Raw genomic sequence first — 14,097 nt, forward strand, 5'->3', positions numbered from 1 at the left:
GTCAAAATGTAATAAAGTGCAAACAACAGCAGCAGAAAATAATGTGAACACATAAAAATAAGCAAAAAGTTTCCGTCTTTATTTTTATATATACATATATTGGTGTCGGCCCCCACACTTCCCCCCTCCGATTCTATTGTTTTATATTGTTTACCCTTTCTGCAGGGGGAAAACTTGAACTTGGCATTGACAGGCGTGGACAGATTTGGCCAGTGGGGATTTCTATCTCATCAACGGGAAAGTAGAAAACTTTCCTCTCACCACTCGGCTTTTGTTAGACACTTCCGCTGACAGTCCCCAGCAGCAATATAAGCTGTTATTATATGTTTAATTAAGCCAAAACTTTTGTAGCTGAGAAGATCTTGAAGAGGGAAACGAAATGCTGAAATTTCTGTCTTGTTAACTTAACTTTAACTTAACTTCGTTTATTGTATATTGTTAAAAAGATATTAATTAATACAAATGTCTATTGTACATAAAAGTCGTTTAAGGCATATGCGCAATGATATAAGGAAATGCATTTAATTGGGTTTTGGCAAATCTGCATTTGATTATTCATTATGTTCATATATTATTAAAATAATATCGTAACGTATTTTAAACAGTAAACACATTAAACTATAAATTGTTTGATTTCTTCATTCAATGTAATTGAAATAGATATATTTTTGTAGGGCCCACCTTATTTACTGTTTTGTTGGCTTTAAAAAAAATCAACATTTACTCACTTATTTAAATTTTATAGACGACAAAAAAGATATTTTTAAATCAATTGAAATTTACTCAACACAGCCTTAGGGCTTAAAAAAAACCAATAAAGAGATTGTATTGATTTATTTCGCAAACTTCTGCTTGTCTTTGGGGGAAACTTGAAACGCTAAAACATCTTTCAACTTTACTTTATTGGTGTGGATATGCAAGCCCTGCCAACCAAATATTTTTCCACTGAAAAGTTTCCTTTTGTTCCACTCGCCGCTGACGATTTAATTTGCGGCCGCCGCTTTTGCGCCACAATTGCGAAAACAAAAATTTTTAGTTGAGGAAAAAGTGAGGGCTTGGGGTTAGGTTAACAGCAACTTATGCAAATGCCTTATGCAGCGCAGGATCTTCCCAATTCGTACCGCCCCCACCACCACCTCATCCTTACAGTTTGCTCTCTTTCGCTGGCTGAGGCTAAGTCAAATAGAAGGGAAAAATAAAGCGAACTTTTTGTTAGTTCGGTTTAAGTACCGTGGAAAAGGTTGAAAGGGTCTTTTTTCAATGGTAGAGGCTAAGTGAGGATGGATAGTGGAGGTCAGTAGTGCTTGACTCCGCAGCGAATGCCTTTTGTTTCCCAGAGAAATACCCGCAAAATGGCATTTTGGTGTGCTCAAATAACTCAAATGGCCGAAGACGAGAAAAATATTTTCCTCATTTGCATTTTACAAGAAGCTTTTCCGGCGGTGGGAGCTATAGTGGGAGTTAAATTCGCCAAGATTGCTAACTGTTAACCACACATTCTTTAATCTTCCATCTGCTGCAATGAATCTTTGCCCTCGGCCCGCTTTTAGGTCTTTTCAGCCGAAGTCAGGCCAATTTGTGGCCACTAATTCGGCACTTGAATAGTCACTTGAGAGAGAGAAAAGCAGTGAAAACTGGGCAAAATTGTGGAATCGCAGGGGGGCGGGGGAAATCGGGGAAGACGTACTCCATGAGAAGTGTACTTTGGTAGACTTTTAACGATGTCATCGCTATAACTTGAGGCTTCCCATGCCCCTACTTTTCGCCCCACCCTTATATTTTTTTTTTTTGCGAACCCGCATTCCCTTTATCAATTACGCTTTCATTTCTTTAATGATTTCGACTGCAGTTTTGTTTGGTTTGGTTCGAGTTGAAGTCTCTTTGGCCTGCCTTGATTTCTGCGCTACTTTCATTCCCTATCCATTTTCTTCTGCTGACGAGTGCACATTTTTCTTGGCCCGCCCTGCTTACCATATTCCCTGCTTTATGGCCCAAGAAAAGCGCAAAGTTTGTGCTCAGGCACAGGACTTCGAATAAAGTTTGAAGGAGTAAATACTTACTTGTCTTTTTTCCTTATTGACTAAGTTTGAAGAATGCATTTTTTCTGTCCTTTCTTCTGCCTTTGCTTTCCTCTTCTTTGTTAGCCTTGCAAATTAGTCAGCCGTGAATGCTCCGGAAAAGTTTTAAATTTTTATATTAATTAGTCGGTAAAATTAATCATTATCTTCTTTATGGTTATATTCTTCTTAGTCATTAAACGCATACACCATAGTTGGCAGCGTTTTTATAAAAAATCTTAGGATTTTTCCAAGTTAATACTTTAAAGGCTTATTTAATGTTTGCCATTTTATTTAGACCCCTTTTAGTTTCTCTTTTCAGCTATTTCGAACCTTAAATTCCACTTGCTTTGAAGTAGTTTTTCTATAAAACCCTCCCCTTTCTCCTCACTTGCTTTTCCTGCGTTTTCCCTTTCAGCTTGTGTTCTAGATTTCCACATAGTCCACATGGGCCTTATCGCATTGCGATGATCTGATATGATAAATCCTACCTCAAATATGAAACGAATTCGGGGAAAAGAACTTTTCACTCGAATACACATTACTTGTGTGCGTGCACGGGTGTTTGTTCTCATGTGTCTGTGCAACTTGTTGCAAATGCTTATCAATTAATAAAAATCATTGCCTACTTTTCTGGGTTTTGCTTTGCGTGGCCTTCATCGGGGGAAATGTTTGCCCTGGGGTTCCACTATACACTTCTCGAAAATAAGTACAAATACCTTTGTCATAGAGTGCATCTTTCGTTTAAAACTGCTCAAATTCCCAATATTTAAAGATATTACGAAAATAACTTCAAATAACGTTAGCGAAAGCATGTAAAAATGATTCACCGCCCAAATGCATTTTATTATTCGGCGTGCATATCCTTTTTTTAATTGGTTTATTTGGTTTTAATATTATTAATTGGTTTTCCGTCTCAACCAAGTCTTTTTTAAGAAAATTAATCGTTGATTGTTCAAACTTTAAATAAATTAATGTTTTACTCTCTGTTGTTCGCTTCTAAGCTCGTATATTTGTTACATTGAATAATTTATTAGTATACACAATCTTGAATTCAATAAGCAACCTATTAAATATTTATTGTTATTGTTGCCTTGTTATTAAATTCAGTAATAGAATATTTCAATTACTGACTTTCAACAAAAGAGTACAACAAACTTCGGTCTTTCTCCCCTCATTTCCCGTTTCTCGTACATCCGGAATTCTTATTTATGGTGAGCATTTGGCTTAATCCACCATCATTTATACCAATTTGCGGGAAAATAGTTGCCATATGTGGACAGGCTGGTGAGCTGTTAGTCAGTAGAGAGGAAAGTTAGACCCGGGGGCCCAACCAGAGCTTAAGCAACAGTCGGCGGTCTTTGACGCGACGGCGCCTCTGAAGTAAAGTTGTCAGTGATTTAAAGGAATATATTTGCTGTTTCCTTTCTAGAAGCTTTGGTCACCCATCAGAAAAAAGTGCTTACGAAAGCATCTTAATAAACAAAATTTTGTGTATGAAATTATAAAGATTATAAAGTAAATATTTGTGAATGCCTCATATTTCGTTAAATAATTCACAATTCCTCTAAAATAAATATTTAAAGCCCAGTGTATCAATATTAAATATATTAAAATATTTTCCATGGGCCAATAGAACCTTTTATCACAAAGACCAAGTGCCATAAATGGCGATTAAAAATAAATGTAACACCCAGGCAACGAACGGAGAATTTATTATATTTATGTTGTTATGCACGACTAATATACATGAATAATGGCAATTGTGTGGTCTATCGATTTGGTTTTAGCCATACAATTTATTGTTTACAAGAAAGAAAGCAAACTTCGGCAAGCCGAAGTTCATATACCCTTGCAGCTATTGCATGAATTAAATACTTTTAAAAACATTTAAATTATGATTTACTTCAGTATATACTGAAAAACAGTGAAGCTATGATGATTTGCAGCTCAATTATTAGATAGTTATTTTATATATTTTTATTAGTTCTATGGGAGCTATATGATATAGACGTCCGATTTTGATAAAATTTAAACCATAATTCTGAAATAATTAAACATTGCCATATGTCGAAGAACTAAACAAAAAATTAAAAAACAGAAAAGTTATAATTTTTTTTCATTTATTTCTCCGATTGTTCCTATGGGAGCTATATGATATAGTCGTCCGACTTTGATGAAATTTAAACCGTAAATCGAAAATATTTAACCATTACTAAATGTCGAAGAACTAAACAAAACATTAAAAAACAGAAAAGTTATAATTTTTTTTCATTTATTTTTCCAATTGTTCCTATGGGAGCTATATGTTATAGTCGTCCGATTTTGATGAAATTTAAACCGTAAACCGGAAATATTTAACCATTACTAAATGTCGAAGAACTAAACAAAAAATTAAAAAACAGCAAAGTTATAATTTTTTTTCAATTATTTTTCCGATTGTTCCTATGGGAGCTATATGCTATAGTCGTCCGATTTTGATGAAATTTAAACCATAATTCTGAATTATTTAACCATTGCTATATGTCGAAGAACTAAACAAAAAATTAAAAAACAGCAAAGTTATAATTTTTTTTCAATTATTTTTCCGATTGTTCCTATGAGAGCTATATGCTATAGTCGTCCGATCCGGCTCGTTCCGACTTATATACTACCTGCAATAGAAAGACAACTTTTGGGAAAGTTTCATGCAGATAGCTTTAAAACTGAGAGACTAGTTTGCATATAAACGGACGGACAGACGGACAGACGGACGGACAGACGGACATGGCTAGATCGACTCGCCTAGTGATGCTGATCAAGAATATATATACTTTATAGGGTCGGAGATGTCTCCTTCACTGCGTTGCAAACTTCTGTAAGTCATTAATACTTTGCTAGCCAAATGAAATTACATTTCGCCTGTTAATATTTTTATACCCTTGCAGAGGGTATTAAAATTTCAGTCAGAAGTTTGCAACGCAGTGAAGGAGACGTTTCCGATCCTATAAAGTATATATATTCTTGATCAGCATCACTAGAAAAATCGATCTAGCCCTGTCCGTCTGTCCGTCCGTCTGTCCGTCCGTTTATATGCAAAATAGTCTCTCAGTTTTAAAGCTATCTGAATGAAACTTTTCCAAAAGTTGTCTTTCTATTGCAGGTAGTATATAAGTCGGAACGAGCCGGATCGGACGACTATAGCATATAGCTCCCATAGGAACAATCGGAAAAATAAATGAAAAAAAATTATAACTTTGCTGTTTTTTAATTTTTTGTTTAGTTCTTCGAGATATAGAAATGGTTTAATATTTCAGAATTACGGTTTAAATTTCATCAAAATCGGACGACTATAGCATATAGCTCCCATAGGAACTGTCGGAAAAATAAATGAAAAAAAATTATAACTTTTCTGTTTTTTAATTTTTTGTTTAGTTCTTCGACATATAGCAATGTTTAATTATTTCAGAATTATGGCTTTATAACATATAGCTCCCATAGAAATAATAAAAATATATAAGATAACTATCTAATAATTGAGCTGCAAATCATCATAGTTTCAATGTTTTTCAGCATATACTCAAGTAAATCATAATTTAAATGTTTTCAAAAGTATTTAATTCATGCAATAGCTGCAAGGGTATATGAAATTCGGCTTGCCGAAGTTTGCTTTCTTTCTTGTAATAGTAAATATGTTTTAGGGTAAAAGTTTTTTTGGTCATTATGAAAATGTTTAAGATAACAAAAAAGAAAATTATATTTCACTTACACTTAGCATATACTTTAGTTTTATCTTTGCCTTGATAAAAAAAGTATTCGATGTTAACATTTTTTTGGGACTACTTTACTTTTTCTCTCTACCGAAAAATCAAATTAGATGCTAAAAAAAACCGTTCAAGGCACAAAGTTTACTTCAAACTCCAGTTCAACTGCTGAAAGGGAAATGAAGTGGCAGTGAGAGTACTGAAAGCACTTTCGGTTGCTAATTTACTTGGAGAGGCCGTAAAAAGGGGAAATTGAATAAATTAATAAGGCGCACACAAAAACCGAACTCGGCCAGCTGTTGCCCAACCAAAGGACGCCGAGGACCTTGCAAGTGTCCTGGCAAGTCCGAGGACGTAATTAATAAAGTTATTACCAACAAGGCACAGTACTGGCAACGGGAACAGCTTACACGCGGACACCATTAACTTGTAATTATGGCCGGTTCTCTGTTGCGCGGGGGAAGTCCGGCTTTATTGCCAAACTTATTGGCAGCCATGGTGGAGCTTTTTAGGCAATTGGCAAGTGCATCGACCACTCGAACACAAACGCACGAACGTTGTGATTGCAACTTGTCGGTACACTTTAAGTTAATGGAGAATTAAGGGGTAACATGTTCTTCAAAATGGTTTCACAGGAGAATCCGATGTCCCCAAGATTTAAAGTTAAGGTTAATTAAGGAGTTATATACAGTTTTTGATTTTATTTCGTTAATGTACATATATTTAAGAATACACACTGAAAATTTCATATTCTTCCGGTGATTATTTTCGAAGTTACAACCAAATTTTAAAAGGCGTTTCAGAGCACTTGCAAATACAAGTACAAACTTTAAACGCGTTTTACTCAAAACCGGTTAAGCCGATTAGTCTGAAATTTTAACACAAGCTTCTTAAATATATTTTTTAAAAAGTAATCAAATATTTTTTTTGCTTATTCCTTTAATTAACTAACTAATTAATTAACCGAAACCTGTTTGATTTTTTAATATTAGAAGATCCAGCCCAAAGATGAAGTGGTCGCCTTTTTTGAGAGGAGCTTCCTAAAATATTTTTTCCAGTACTAAGTCTAAAAATACAGTTCAAATATAACATAATATGAGTACAAAATATCAAATAAATTCAATGTTTTTTTAATATTTTCAACAGAAAAAAATCCTGGTAATTCATTTATTTTCAAATTTAAGTAAAACTGACATAAACTAAACTCAAGTTTTATGCTATTCTACGGCAATTATTTGTCATCAATAACCTAAATTGTATGTTCTTTTTATTGAGCCCTAACCGAGTAATTCCGAGTAATACCTTGTGCAACCAATACAATTTTATTGGATACCGTAATCGAGAACACCCTCAAAATGGACTCCGGCAAACGATCGAATTACAACTGCGGGCGCTTTCCTAACGGAGACAATATTTGAATGTTTTTCCCATTTGCAGCATCGATATGGGTGTGTTTACAACCAGGGCCTACGCAATGCCATCTGTTGGCTGACAAGCTAATACAGCTTATTGAAAAATGATTGCGTACTTTTGGCAAATCGCGAATGGAAAAGGCACTACTCACACAGAGGCAGAACAACAGCCAGACAGAGCTATCTGCTGTAATGATTTATGCTGGCACATTCCATTTATTGCACATAATTTGTGGTAAGCCACTCACCCATTTTCGACACCCCCGGGGCCATTCATTTATCTTAGCATTTTGCTGAATAATCGAATACAATTTTTTAGTGTCGCTTTAATAATATTTATTTACAGTCAGCGCCAAAAGTATAACTTGGCACGTAGTTCACCTAGCCGAGGCAGCCGAAAGTGCTAATGTCAGAGGGGCGAAGCGGGGAAAAGGGGCGTGGCAGGTGACTAGAGGCCAAGGCAGACTTGTCGTTAACATATTGTGGCATATTTATTTTCTTTCCTGCCGTCGACGTTCACGTTACACGTCAAATTCGCCAAGCTAGTCGGCCAGAAAAATTTTAGCTAGCCGAAGCTTAAATACTTTAGCCATATTTTCATTATCATGTTATTTAAAAAAAAAGACATCAATAAAAAATTGTATGATCAACAATCTGCAAGTATTCGAATAACGTTTTAAGTTATTTATGTAAATTCCTTTTGAACAAAAGGAAATAAATAAAGAATGTTTAGTAACCAAATATATTTTCAATTTGAAAACTTTTTCTCTCATGGTTTTTGTCATTTAACATAGCGCATCATCAAATAACATTTACTTATGACACTACCGAAAATTAATTTACCTTCTGTTAGAGTATACAAATATCCAAAACGGTCTAAAAGAGTGGAGGAAAAAGCAGAGGAAAGAAAAGGAAAACAGTCGAAGTAAACGAATTTCTTCCGTACGTGCCTGACATTTCATTGTTTTCGTTGCGGAAGAAAGAACGCAGTTAGAGGGCAGGTGAGGGGGTGGTAAAAAGGAAAGGAGGTGGGTTGGAACTCACGCACCAACATCGCCAGCGCAACCTTCAAATGTCGGCTCCACAATGCGTTGATGTCGACACAAGTTCCCTTCATATGGTGGAAAATTGTACCCTAACTGGTGATAACATGTATAGGAACATAAAAATATATCCTAAATTTGTATACTCTTTAGGACTTTTAAACATATTCCTCCTTATGTAATAATATTGTATTTTATTAATAGCTCAGTTGGTAATAGCTCAGTTAAATAATGTAAGATGTCAAGAAAAGAAAAGAAAAAAAGGTAACCATTATAAATAAATAAGAACAATTATGAGTCACAGATTTAGGTATAATATTAGATATATTTTTTAGAGTAGCTATACTGATTAGCCCATTGTTTATTAATTCATATCTAAACACAAGGAAAGCGCATAAACGTGAGAATATTTACCCCATAGCCAAACATTTCCAGCTTTTCCTGTAGTATGAGTGAGCGTGGGTATTAAGTGGGAGTGTGAGTTTATGTGGGAATTTTATTCGTCGCTATCGCAATGTGGCATGTCAATTTATTTGTCAAAGAGAAAAATAAGGCAGGTAAAAGTGTAAGCGGGGTAAAAGAGAAATAGCAATAGCTGGAGCATAAAAGCGTCAAAGATTCAAGGCTGAGAAAGTAGCAGAGGGAGGAAGAAAACAATGACAGCCTCAAGTTCCTTCCTATTGAGGTGCTTCGCATGTGTGTGTTTTTTTGCCTATCTATGTTTACAGTGTTATACACCTAATGCGAACATTCAGCTGGCATAAACCAAATAACAAATACTTGTTCGCTCTAAAGTTATATTTCGATTATCTACACCCTCTTAACTATGTCTTGAGATGATAGATTTATTGTAAGAATAGGGTTTATTTTAATTTAATTTTAATTTTTATGTAAACAAATTCGATAACAAAACCAAATATTCCTATTAAAATGCTTTGTTTGTCAATTTAATTTAAAGTATATTGAAATTTTTGATTCGCAATAGTTTTTTAAAACTTTTAAAGGTGTCTAAAAGTATGCAATGAAAAATATAAACGTTTTGGGAAGAAATTTACAGGATCTACGGATAAGAAATATATTTTATATTGCATACTTTTAGACACCTTTATACATTTTTTAAAATCTTTTGTGATTTCTGTAGCACTACCCCAGTTCGATTTGTTTAATGCATACCATGTGTGCAAATAATAAAAACTAATTTGAATTAATTTGCATTCAAATCTTGAAAGATTGGAATACAGAAGATGTACTGTAACTGCTTTAGTGTGGGCGAATCTGATGGCAACTTTAAGGACTCGGGGCGATGCCTGACAGTAAAGGTAATCGATATTTATAGTTATGGAAATCGCAACAAGGCCAGAACGGCTGATAGGTAAGAGAGAAAGGAATAATAACAGAGAAGGAGATGAGAATGCGGAAGGAAGGGCAACTCGACCATTGGTTGAACATCACGTTTGTCCCAAGATAAGAAATAATATCGTACGTTGCCATGAAAATATACACACTCCCACCTCAGCTATAAACTGTTGCCTAGAGCCTGGCGAAGATTTGCCTTCTGATTTTGCTTTTCTCTTCTACTTTCTATGTGCCCCGTTTACTTTTCGTTTTTAAAGCCCAGCCTTAAGCTCCTATTTAAAAGTGTAGAAAATAAGGCAACAAAGGTCGGGCTGCTTTAAGCTGAAGTATTTTTGGTATCATGTTAGGCAGTTGTGTGATTGTTCTAACAGTGAAATTAATCATGCATATATGACTGCAAGTAATGTAAATGCCAGCAAATTTAATGTAATTAACGCCTACCTTTAATTAAACAAGATAACGAGGTGTATTCTTAGTCGGAAATCTGTCTGGACTTGAACGGGTTCTTGGAATTATTTATTGGGAAACTCGATTTCATTCACGAAATCTCGAAAAAATAACTTGTTTATTAATTCAATGAGATATTCCCTAAAAAATATTAATCGGAATTTATAAATAAATTAAATGTGTGTGTGTTTATGAAAACAAATCAGGTAAATCAATACATAAAAAATATTTACACATGTTTACATATCTTCATTATTATAACATTCTTTTTATTATAATTAAGTATTAATGAAAGAGTCAAAATGGGATTTTTCAATGATTTTAGTGTGGAATTAATGAATAGAAAACCAAATATATGAGAAAACAGTTTCGTAACGTTTGTTTTCTTGGCTATTATTAATAAAATACATTTTTATATTCCAAATAATAGAAATTCGGGTGATTTTGAACAACAATGACCTACCTAAATAATAACAAGATAAGGCAAGGTATTAGAAATCATCCTGTGGCAACTTTGCAATTTCTATCTACTTTCAATTAAACTGCTCATCCGGTGAGCTCCATTGTGTTCACCATTTTAACTCACTTTACTTACTTTACTTTTGTCCCTTGCTACTTTGCATTATTGACAGCTTATTAAATTGATTTCATTTAGGACTTGGCAAACATGTCATGCTGCATCGTCATCATCGCCAGCAGCATCACGCACAACTTTTCTCCTGACTAAGGCATCCTATCCTCCTTGGCTCCTTGCGTTGAGATGGTCCCCAGTTGGATGTGGGATACCATCCGCAACCACTTCCAACCTCCCACCCTCCCACTGTCAAGCCGTTGTTGACTTTTTATTGCGCGTCTCAGTCCCCGACCATCCTCACTTTCTCTATAACCGAGAGCGTGAGTGTCCCAAGTTAAGTGCTCATAAAATATTTGTAAATGTTTGAGCTGCCGTGAAGAAGAAAAACTAACCGAAAACATTTTAAAGCATACTTATGAGCCTCGACTCGGGGGCCTGTCAATTTTCCTGAATCCTAATGCTGTCAATTAGGGCCTTCTAAATTGTTAAGCACTCGCCCCGGCAGCCGTCCCACAATAATCCCAGGAGCAGCCAGAAGCCTCACTCGGAAAACCAACTTGGCCACAAAAACCATAAAATTGTTTCCCTTTTTGTTGGGTTATGACTACAATGGGGTGCTGTGTGTGAGTGTGCATATAACTAATATTTATATCATATAAAGTGGAGTGAATCAGTGCAGAACTTTGACTTTTTTGCCGCATCGTTTTTGCTGGCTAAAAGTTTGCAGCATATTCATTAGTCTGAAAGGGGCGAATCATCTTGAACTTTTTTTGTTTCGGATTAAAAGTGACATCCAAAAGTTGCATGAGAACAAAAAAAAATGTGCGCAAAAAGCATAGAATTAAGGGAAATAATGATACAAATTTTGCAAAACATTGGATTGCAAATAAGAAAACACGAGTATTGTTTGCAAATTTAATAAATGAAAATCTAAATTCATATATCTGTGTTTTCCATGAATCTGGAATTACAATGAATTTAAAGTATTTGTTATTGTTTTTTTTTTTTTTTAAATAAAAACATATTCTGCCTAACTTTGGTTCCATAGACTGGTGACCAATCGGATCTGGCACATGGCTAGAGCTCAAATCCAATGGACCAGGCTTGAATCCTGGGCCGAGACAATGACCTGCCAACTGCACCTGATTGCCCCTAATAAGCTGCCCATTACGATAACCCCGGTGACACAAAAACCCATCAGAGCGAGCCTTGAACCACTGCATCACTTCCAAGGGCTTCACATGGCGGTGGGTGCTTTTTGGGTGGAGGTCCGGGGCCACAGCCATTCAATCGCCCCGCCAGACAAGCAAATTTCGTTAAAATCCCATCATAAAAACACACGAAACGCTGCACAAATCCAAATACTGTAAAATACAACATTTGGGTCACTTTTCTTTTCTTCTCAATTTTACCGCATCTTTTTTCATTTTTTGTGCGAATTTTGTTCGGTCCCAGTTTATTTTATGGCAGCTTTCAAAGTTTTTACTCATCGCCGGACAGCTGGAGTTGCTGCTGCTCTTGAGGTGGCAATAAAATAAATGGCAGCACTTTCGGTTTTACACACACACACACACACACACATACGTCAAGTTACCTGTGGAAAAAGGCAATTTGGAAAGGTGGAAACGTGGAAAAGCGAAGCCTGCAATGGCCATATATTAAAAGGCGAAAGAGTAAAGCACATAAAACCAGCCAAACTAAACGAACGTGAGATGTGGAGAGATCGGACGAACAGGACAGAGAGATTTGCTGGCGGCAAGTTGGTTAGCGGCAAATATTTGTGGTACTTTCAGTTGGCCACTGAGTGGTTTATGACTTCTTGGGTCCGTCCCAAATCAGAGGCCCAGGATAAACCAAAAGACCCGGGCACTAAAACCTTGTCCCTGCACGGGGAAAAAGACATCAAATGTATGTCTTATTTCTTAAAGTTAGTCAAATGTTATATTAAAAAAATATTGATTTCTTTTTTTGTAATTGTACAAATTTCTTTGAATCATTTGTTATAATAGTCCTAACTTTATTCTAATTTCTTCAACTTCTTTATGGACACACAGCCAACTGGTTTCGAAACTCTTCCCAAATGTTTCTTTCGGTGTCACATTTTTTGTTAAAGGTCTCAGGTGAAACGCTTAAAATGAATGCCTCATCTCATTGTTCAAAGTATTGACAACATTGTGTAGTTGGCAAAAGAGGGCGAGAAAGGCATAAACCAACGCATAAGAGGGAGCGAAATGTAATTTCTAAAAGGATTACCCAAAGCTTTAAAGCAAATCCTGGCGACAAGGACGCCGAAGGAGTTGGTGACATGAAAAATGAATTGCAAGCCACGACAAAAAAGGCGAGTTTTCATATTCCCAAACACACAGACACACACAACCACACTCACACACGTGGAGTCATCGTCTCGCCAGCGTAAAAATATGTGAAAAATGAACGGAAATGCCGCAGCGACAAAGCGGAAATGAAAAATGCACACAAACACACTCACATGAATGAGAATGCCCGGGAATATGGCGGTTGAAGAGCCAAAATCAAAAAGCAATGGAAAATGAAAAAGCAAGAGGTGTGGGAAAAACCCCACGAAAAGCGAAGGAAAGTCAGTCATTGAGAAAGCCAGACCCGGCGAGTACATTGTAATTAATGATGAGGCATAAAGCGCATAATCGAGATGCTGGGACCCTTCGCACAGATGGAATTTCCATGTGAATACTTAAATAGCACACCGGAAAGCCCAGACTTTAATCTGCCTTCCGTTAAAACCAATACCTTGTAGGAAAACCAAACCACTTGAGGAGGGACAAACCTCAGTCTCCTTCAAAAGCACCTTCCACTTAAGTCAACGGCCGAGTGCGTTTTCGGCATTTTCAGCATTCAATTTAATTGAAAATCTATGTTCGCTATGGCTAAACAAAGCCGCTTACCTTAATTTTACACGCCACAAACAGAATAGCAAGGTCAGGAGTTAGGAACAGCATGTCTTCATTACATTAAACTCTCAATTTAGAATTTATTTCTTACTTTGCAAATGTTTATTATAGTTTAACCTATTTGTCAAAAAGTAAGTAATAAGTTGTGTGTAAATCTTTTCCAAACTTAAGTTTCCCCAGCAGAAGCCTCAATAGTTAAAACTCGGTATTTGAAAGTGCAAGTTAGGGAAGTTCGACTGTACAATGTGGAAAAGGGTTAGGCCATAGACAAAGTGGCCAGGAAACTTGTTGAGAGTGATTCGGAAAACTCACACACTGGTAGATACTCGAAAAGCCACTCAGTCAGGTGTTAAAACTAATTTACGACAATTTGACCAACAAACAACAAAAGTTGCCCCCGGACAGAGCTCTCTGCCCTGAGTGCCCCGCATATTTCACACGTTGCATGAAAAGGGTCCGCAGAAATTCCTCAAGGGGGCGAATGGGCGTGCGCTGCCTACCTGCCTCCCACCAACCACCAACCACCACCCACACTGAC

This window comes from Drosophila elegans, unplaced genomic scaffold (genome assembly GCF_018152505.1).
Source record: "Drosophila elegans isolate 14027-0461.03 unplaced genomic scaffold, ASM1815250v1 contig_520, whole genome shotgun sequence".
NCBI classification, from domain to species: domain Eukaryota; kingdom Metazoa; phylum Arthropoda; class Insecta; order Diptera; family Drosophilidae; genus Drosophila; species Drosophila elegans.